Here is an 8,710-nt window from a genome sequence, read left to right on the forward strand (position 1 = left end):
ATTAAATAAAATAATTCTTTAAAAAATTAGAGATTTATTCAGCTCACAGTTTGGAGATTCATAGTCCAGGGGCCTGACTGGTGGAGTCTTTTGCTGTCTTTGTTACAGAATAGCAGAGGGCATGACAACTTGTGTGTGTTCCTGTGTCTCTCTCTAACTTCCTCCCCTTATAAACCCACCAGAAGTCAATAATGAGAACTCCACCCTCATGACCTTAATCCTAGTCTCCTCCCAAAGACTCCACCTTTCAACACTATAGTCAATTAAGCTTTTGCTTTAACTGCCTCACAACCAAATCTCAACACATTCATTTTCGGGGAGGGAGCCTTTCGAACCATAGCAAACATTATGACCTTGTTATATGAAAGTCAAAACTCTGGTAGCATTTTGATTAATCTTTCTCTTTTGTAATTTTAAAAGCTGATTTCTTCCTTACCCTCCCCAATTTTTTTCAGCCTCAATTTCTACTTTAAAGTTGAAACATGTAGGGAGAACATCCAATTAAACAGAAGTTTCCCAAAAAATAGGTACTAAATAGATCATTGCAGTGAGCAGCTTGGGATGCTAATAGAGATCAAAATACAAGTCTAAATAAGAGGAAGAGTTCCATTAAAAAAAAAAGAAGAAGAAGAATTTTGAAGAGTAAAACTTGAAGAAGAGATATACCAGATACTCTCTCTCTCTTTTTTTTTTTTCTGGTTGAGAGTGTACTTCTCAGAATTATCATATCTATCAAAAAATTAAAGACTATATCATCTAGACAAGAATGTACAATAAATTAGATGTTCCATGAGATTTCATTCCTAAATATGCAAAGACATAAAATGAAGTAATGAAAAAAGATGAAAAGAACAGGATCATCCCATGGCCTGGTGGTTCAGGAGCGGAAACCCACATGGCCAATTGCACAATTCAAGTCCCATACCTAGCAGCTTAAAAAACATGCCACGTACATGTGAGTGCACGCACAAAATCCTGAAGGGAGGGAGAGGTGAAGTAGGGATTGCATAGTGACCACTCCCCTGGAGGTGCTTTCTCCCTCTCCCATTCTCTCTGGTGAGTACAAGGATTTCTAGCAAAATTTTAAAATTAAAATTAAAAAATCAGATTAAAATAGGAAAAAAAAAGAAACATTGTATGTGCAGGAAGAGACAGGAAACAGCTTTTTCTGGAAGAGAAAACTATACTTTTTTATTCATTGTTTCAGAAAGTTAGTTCCAAAATACTGTAAAAGAAAATTGCTCACAGCTGTTTGGTTTTTTTCCCAGAGGTACTAATTGGAAAGAGCTAAACATCTTCAATGGCCAGAAAGTCTTGCTCTATTTCTGAGGTGAATTCAGAGTGTTTACAGATTTTCTGTAGGGTTCTAACAGTTTGCCAGATTCCAATCTTAAGTACTTAGTCACATAGGGAAATGTTGAAACATGTCAGACCATGGTGATTTTTTTCACTCAGAAGTGTTTAACGCAAGAATGCATGTATAGTATTCTCAATTGGGCTGGACTGAGGTGTATATCTTGCTGGGTACAGTCTCTTTACAATCTAAATGATGTCTAGCGATTGGATGTATAAATAATCATAATAAAAATAAAATTAATTAATTTAAAAAAATATTGAACACAGTAGGCTATTATTACTTACAGACCTGATGTTGAACATGAGAAAATAGGTCAGGGAATGGTAAATCACACAGTATATTAAAAAAAGGGCATTGCCAATCATATATATAATTTTATGTATCTATAAATATATATAAAAGCAAACAAGCTAGTAGAGCAAAAATCAAAGGCATACAACATGTTCGTTGTTGAAGATGATGCATATGATGTCTTGATTTGCTTATCACATACCATATACACAACGTGAAAAACCTTGTTGTACCCCACAAAGCTGTACAACAATTAAATGCATTTAAGAAATTATAAAATAACTTAATTTAATTTAATTTAAATAAAGAATTGTGTGGTGGAAGGGGTACTGAATTGAGTGTAAAGAGGTTCATCTTTTGGTTCTGGTTTTGCCATTATATAAATGATCAGTTTGAGAAAATTGGTTAATCTCTCTTATAATCTCTTGATTCCTTGTTTTCAAGATGAGTGGGGTTGTGGGAACCAGCAGTTAGCGTAATGGCTATGTCGCTGGACTCCCACGTAGTCGACCTCAGTTCGCTTACCGGACCCGGTGGCTTAAAACTCACGCCAGGCATGTGTGCGTGCGTGCCCAAGATCCTGAGAGGAGAATGGAGGAGAAGGGATTGCGGCGTGACCATCCCCCCTGGGGGGTGATTTCTTGCTTTCTGTCTCTCTGTCTCTCTCTCTGCCTGTCTGGCGAGCGCACGCGCCCTATAGCGAAAATCTCTCCAAAAAATAAAAAATAAAAAAAGAGTGGGGTTGAGATGAGTAATTTCTTTCCTTTTTTTTTTTTTTTAATTGCCAGAGGGCTTGTGTACTTGCCAGAGAGAGACAGTCATAAAGACAGGTAGAGAGTGAGAGAGAAATATGGAGTGGTCATTATTGCAATCCCTACTCAATTTCTCCATCTTGTTGGAATTTTGGACACACACACACACACACACACACACACATACACACACATACATACACAGACACACATGTCCAGGATGTTTTACAAGTTACTGAGGCTGGGACTCAAGCCAAAGTTGGTCATGTAGGATACGGCTCCCAAAACCACTAGACTATAGAGATGGTTCCTAGAATATACAATTCCTTTCTTTCTTTTTTATTTTTTTTTGGAGAGGTTTTTGCTATAGGGCGCGTGCGCTCGCCAGACAGACAGAGACAGAGAGATAGAAAGCAGGAAATTACCCCCAAGGGGGGATGGCCACGCCGCAATCCCTTCTCCTCCATTCTCCTCTCGGGATCTTGGGCACGCACGCCCACGCGCCCGGCGTGAGTTTAAGCCACCGGGTCCAGGACTCGAACCGCGGTCGACTACGTGGGAGTCCAGCGACATAGCCATTACGCTAACTGCTGGTCCCAATTCCTTTCTTTCTTTAATTTGCCAAACGACTTGTTGGACAGAGACAGAGAGAAAGAGAAAGTGAGAAAGCACCTCCCATGGAGCATGGCCATACCACAATCTCTTCTCCTCCATCTTTCTCCCTTTTGTCTGGATTTTGGGCATGCAGGCATACAAGCCTGGCATGTTTCTCAGGCTGATGTGTCCAGGGACCCAAATCATGCAAGATCTAAGTTCCTTAATCACCAGGCCATGGGCCAGAAATGAATAATTTCTAAGGTTTCATTTCAGTTCTTATTTATCAGATGATCTTTTCCACTTTTTCCAGCAAAATGACTCTAAGTTGCTAGTCTTTATAGAACCTGCCTAAATAGTGTGGGAAAAAAACAGAAGTAAATCAAACAATTTATTTTAGAAGCTGAAAATTTTATTTAAAATTAGCATGCTGAAATTATCACTTTTTTTACTTCATAAAATTCTTAATAACTGCTTCTTTCTCTTTTCTTTTTTTTTGGGGGGGGTTGTTTTAATATCAGATTACCCCACCTGTGGTGCAGACAGTGAGACACCACTGTGTGTTACTGGAGCCATATGAGAAGGCCCTTGTTTCAGGCCCTGGGTCAACCTGAACTGGGCTGGTTGGAAATAGGGTGGGGTGGGGTGTGAGAATCATGTCATGGTGAAACCTTGTCAGGGATCTCTCTGTCTCTCATAAAATACATAAATAAGCTTCACACACACACACACACACACACACACACACACACACACACACATCAAAAAATAAAATAAATAAAAACAAAAGAAATAAACAAACGAACACTTCTCACGTCTAAAGTTGCAACATTTTCTAACCTTAAATCCAGCTTTCCATAAGGGAGAGTTAAGGAATCCTACTCATTGTTCTCTTAATAAAAAGGAAGAAAACCCATAAATATATGTTTACTTTGATAGGCTAATATACATTAAAGTTAAGGAAGGTGAGTGTTGTCTACAAAGGCACTGGTGACTTGGAAAGGATATCATAAATTCACTTTGTTTATATACTCCCGAGCTTATCAGTGACACCTTGGTGTGATGATTCAGAATCGTGTAATAATGGTTTCTTGGTTATTGTGTGTCATTAAAGACATTTAAGCCAGCCTGATAGGTGGCATTATCTTGATGTGTCACCACAGATGGATGTGTGGACCAGATTATAGGTCCAGGACTTTTTCACAGTGGTTTTCTGGAATACTATTCAGGCTAAATTTCTAGCTGTCTTAATGATTCGTGCTACTTAGTATGGTAGCCACTAGCCACACTGAGCACTTTACATGCAGTGCATTCATGTCAAGATATGCTATACATGTAAAATACACACCAGAGTTTGAAGACAGCACCAAAAATATAAATATATCAGTAATAACTTTTATTTGAATTAAATATGGAAATGATAACATATGTTTTGTATATATCAGGTTAGGTAAAACATATTAAAAGTAATATTTTTACTTTTTATCATGGCTGCTAGAATATTTTAAATTACTAATGTGGTTCACATTTGGGGTTCAGATTATTTTTCAGTTGGGATAGTGCTGGTCTAAAAGTTCCTTGAACACAAGGGATGTTTCTCTCTTGTTTTGCATGATGTCCTTAGCACCTCCGGGAATGATCAATATGTGTGCTGAAGGTGTTACAAGTGAATCCATACAGAGCATAATAATCGGGGTCCTCTCTCCTGTTAACAGTGCTGGAGATGTGCTCAAATACCTTTGCCCTCTCATTCTTCTACTCTTACATTCTAAGCTGACCATTTCCCTTCTTTGGATTTAGCATCATTCAAGTTTAGATGAATTCATCACTGCTTTCCAGTTTCAGATATGCTAATGTATCAATGCTCCCTTACATTAAGCTCCAGTTCCTTGAATGGCTTTGTTTTCCTAATCTCTGTAGTCAATTAATCGCATTTTCTTCTTTAGGATGGTGTGCTGGATAGTTTCTGGTCAACTCAGGATCACCTGTAGCTTCTTCAAAGGCAGAAACTATATTTCCCAGAATCTTCTCTGTATAGTTCCAAGTTGGAATCTGCCAATCTTGAGGCACTTGCTCAAGAGTTAGAAGGCAGAAGAGGAGACCATTACCTTCCAGTGGCAGCTTCAGGAAGATGCATGGGAAGAAGGTTCAAAGCTGCTTCCAGGTGAACTTCTTTAGGAGCTCGTGCATCTGCCTTGCCAACTGAGATAGCTGGTGCAGGAGTGGACTTCCCATGAAGCCAATGAACTTTAAACTTCAGGGCTCTGTCTTGTGTGAAACGTTCTGAAGACTCTAGGAGTGGTCCTAGTGACTTCATAATCATAATTAATTTTTTTTCTTAAAGAGGGTTCTCTGAATTAAACTAGTTTTAAGCATCAACTGCCTGGTCTAGTCCTGAATAGTTGAGAGTTCACCAGAGATTCTATGAACTAGTAGCATCCCGAGAGCCACTGGCTTCGGACTCGAGTTCAAGACCTTCACTGGCGCTTCTCTGACTTTCCCTCCTTCAGTCCTTGCAACAGTTGTGGAAGCTTTAACTTCCTTCGTACTAGGGAACAGAGTGGCTTTTGTTTTCATGCCCAAGCCAGTCATTGCTTAAAAATGATTGCCGTCAGCACTTATTATAGATTATGATTCCTTTCCTCATTGTTGTCCCAGTTAATCTAAATTTAAGAACTAATAATAGTTTTTTACAGTTTATTGATTTCTTCTGTGAGCAAGACAGACAGACAAATTGAGAGCCAGAGACGGCATACCCAACAGAGTCTTGACACCATGATCCATCCCCAACCTCAGCCAGTTCGGATTAGGGGCACATGAGTGCTTGGATGCAAACCCACAACCTTCCCAAAAGGTTTGCCTCCCAGAGGGTTGCATTTTACTGTTGCACCACCATCTGGCCCCTAGAAATAATATTTTCTTACAAAAGAAATGACTACAGCAAAAACAAAATAATTAACATCTCATCAAAAAAACCTGAGAGCAAGCTCTCTACTCATCAACACTGGATACTCATAATGTAGCACTTTGGCACATAGTATGTGCTTAGTGTTGTGAATATGTGAGTGCATACAGTAAAGAGCACATTAAAGAATGGATGCCTTTGTGTCTATATGCAGGTTACTTTCTAGTTATGACTATTAAAAAACATAGATCACATGTGTTCTAATGGACTCTCCCCAGATTTATTTAGCACAGTACCAAGAACTCTCAGCTGCTCACTGATTTTTTTTGGATGAAAATGATGAGTAGATTTGGGAGCTATTCCAACACAAATTCTAGGAAATCCCTAAGTGTGTTTGTAATTATTTTGGGGTCTTCCAGAGGTTGGAGTCACACCTGTTAAAAATTATTTACCAAGGGTTCATATGTTAAAATTTTTTTTAAAGTAAAGCCTGACTATTAGATTAATTGGAAGAGTTCAGCCCCTCATCTTTTTTGGCAACCTAAGTCTGAACGACAAATAGCAATGACAATCATTTTGTCGGATTAGAAAGTCAGTGACCATTCCTCACTAGAATGACTCATGTTTAGAATTTTAAGATCATTAATCTTTCAAATTAAGAAATTTAATCCTGTTTAGAATTAGACCAACATTTTTTAAAAAGGTTTTTGCCATAGGGCACGTGCACTCACCAGAGAGAGAGAGACAGTGAGAGGGAAAGTGAGAAATCACACTTGTGTAGGGAGGAAGAGGGAGGCAGGTTTCCACACCACAATTCCTCTCCTCTCTTCTTCTCCAGAGATTTTGGGCATGCACACATATACAAATACCTAGCATGATTTTCAAGCTTCCAGATCCAGAATTCAAACTGTGGTGGACCATGTGAGAGTCCAATGTCCCAACCACCCCAAAACCTGCTGGCCCCTAGACCAGCATTTTTAAAGCATGCTCATTTGCATACATTATTATATGCTCTATATTGCAGTTAAACTGAAACATGAATCTCTCATTTAGGCATTTTTAAATTTTCTTTTTTTTTTTTTAAGAGTTTTGTTTGTTTGTTTGTTTTTTGCTATAGGGTGAGACAGAAAGGGAGAAGTCACCCCCCAGGGGGAATGGCCGCGCCGCAATCCCTTCTCCTCCATTCTCCTCTCAGGATCTTGGGCACGCACGCACACGCACCAGGCATGAGTTCTAAGCCACCGGGTCCAGGACATGAACCCGGTCGACTACATGAGAGTCCAGCGACATAGCCATTACGCTAACTGCTGGTCCCGGCATTTTTAAGTTTTAAAACACAAATGAATTACACAGAAAGTCCCAAATTCTCTATTTTGCCATTTTCCCCTAAGAGTTTGCTTTCTTCAATTTCTATTTGTCATGGGGGGAGTACTAAAGTAAGAAAGCAGGACGGTTTCATAAAAATCGATGAGTGTGTAGGTGAATAATTGCGTTTGGAAGAAGTTAGTCTTTTGTTCTTGCTTTTGTCAACAGTTCTTATGCTCCAGCTTTATGCTGGGAGTTGTGCTAACCAGTGAAGACAACAAAGATAAATTACACTGGAGAACTCTCCTCCTGACTTGGACCAAACAGTAACCATGTTAACAAGTAAATTCTAGGGGGGAAAATACAAGTAATTTGGGGAAATGGGGAATTAAAAGAAAGCTTTTGTTGGATCAGACCCTGAATTGCACAAGGCAATCTCACCTACCTTCCACAGCACCTCTGAGACACGATCCAGGAAAGCTTTACTGGGATGTTGAAAACTTAATCCAAGACTACTCTGTTAATACTGGCAGGCCAGAATTTATACCTAATCTGCCTGAACCCTAAAGGCCAAATAGTCCTGCATTTCAGATAAGTTTTGGGGTTTTTGTCCAGTCCCTTTGGCCACGTGCTTAGCATCACCCAGCCCATTTTCCAAAGGCAGGTGGTGCTCTTCAGACTGGGGATAATGTTTACGGGGCAACCGGATCCTTTGCACTGCCCCATTCTAGAGGCTCAGATGCTTAAGCTTTCACCCACTGAGGCCACCGGAGCAGAAAGTAGGATGTGGAACCATTTAGCATTCGTCAAACATGTCACTAAATACATATTAACAACTCGTTATATGTTGCGTTTAAATTGGTGTAAATTTTGAATTTACAGTAATCCTTTGAGGGCCGGACTTCCATCTCTTCACCTGTGGGTTATAGATAAAATTATCCATAAATTATCTTTCAAGAGTTAGTTGCCAAAATAGTCTTAAGGTTTTGTTATTCCAGTTACTTAATTGTTGTACCAGCTTCTGGAGCTCGCTACGTGTCGGAACGAATAACCCGTGAAAGACTGAAAAACAAGTGTTTGAGTGTGGCGCAGCCTAGGTCGGATGCCTTATTTCACCTGGCCTAAAAGTCAGTTTAGGGGACCAGGAGTCCTGAGAGAGAGTGCCCCTCGGCCCCACTCCCACAGGGACCGCAGCGCGGGCTCCGAAAACTCCGGCTGCCTCCAGACCTCCGGTTTACCCTCTCCTGCCCACGCTCTCCGGCTCGGCCCGCGCTCCAGTCGCCGGCGCCCGGCGGAGCGGGAAGAGCACCCGGCGCCTTTAAATGCTAATGAGGCAGATGCCCAACTCGGGAGCCAAGTTTCCCCACCCTCTTCCCTCGCCCGCCCTTCCCTCCCCGGCCGGTGCGCCGCCTAGAAAAACTTGTGCGGGGCCATTTTTGGGGCAGTAAGATCCAGAGAGGAGCCCAAGAGCAAGCGCGCAGCCCGAGAGCTCGAGCCGCCTCCGCC

Source organism: Tupaia chinensis, unplaced genomic scaffold, assembly GCF_000334495.1.
Source record: "Tupaia chinensis unplaced genomic scaffold, TupChi_1.0 Scaffold143728_1, whole genome shotgun sequence".
Classification (NCBI taxonomy): Eukaryota; Metazoa; Chordata; class Mammalia; order Scandentia; family Tupaiidae; genus Tupaia; species Tupaia belangeri.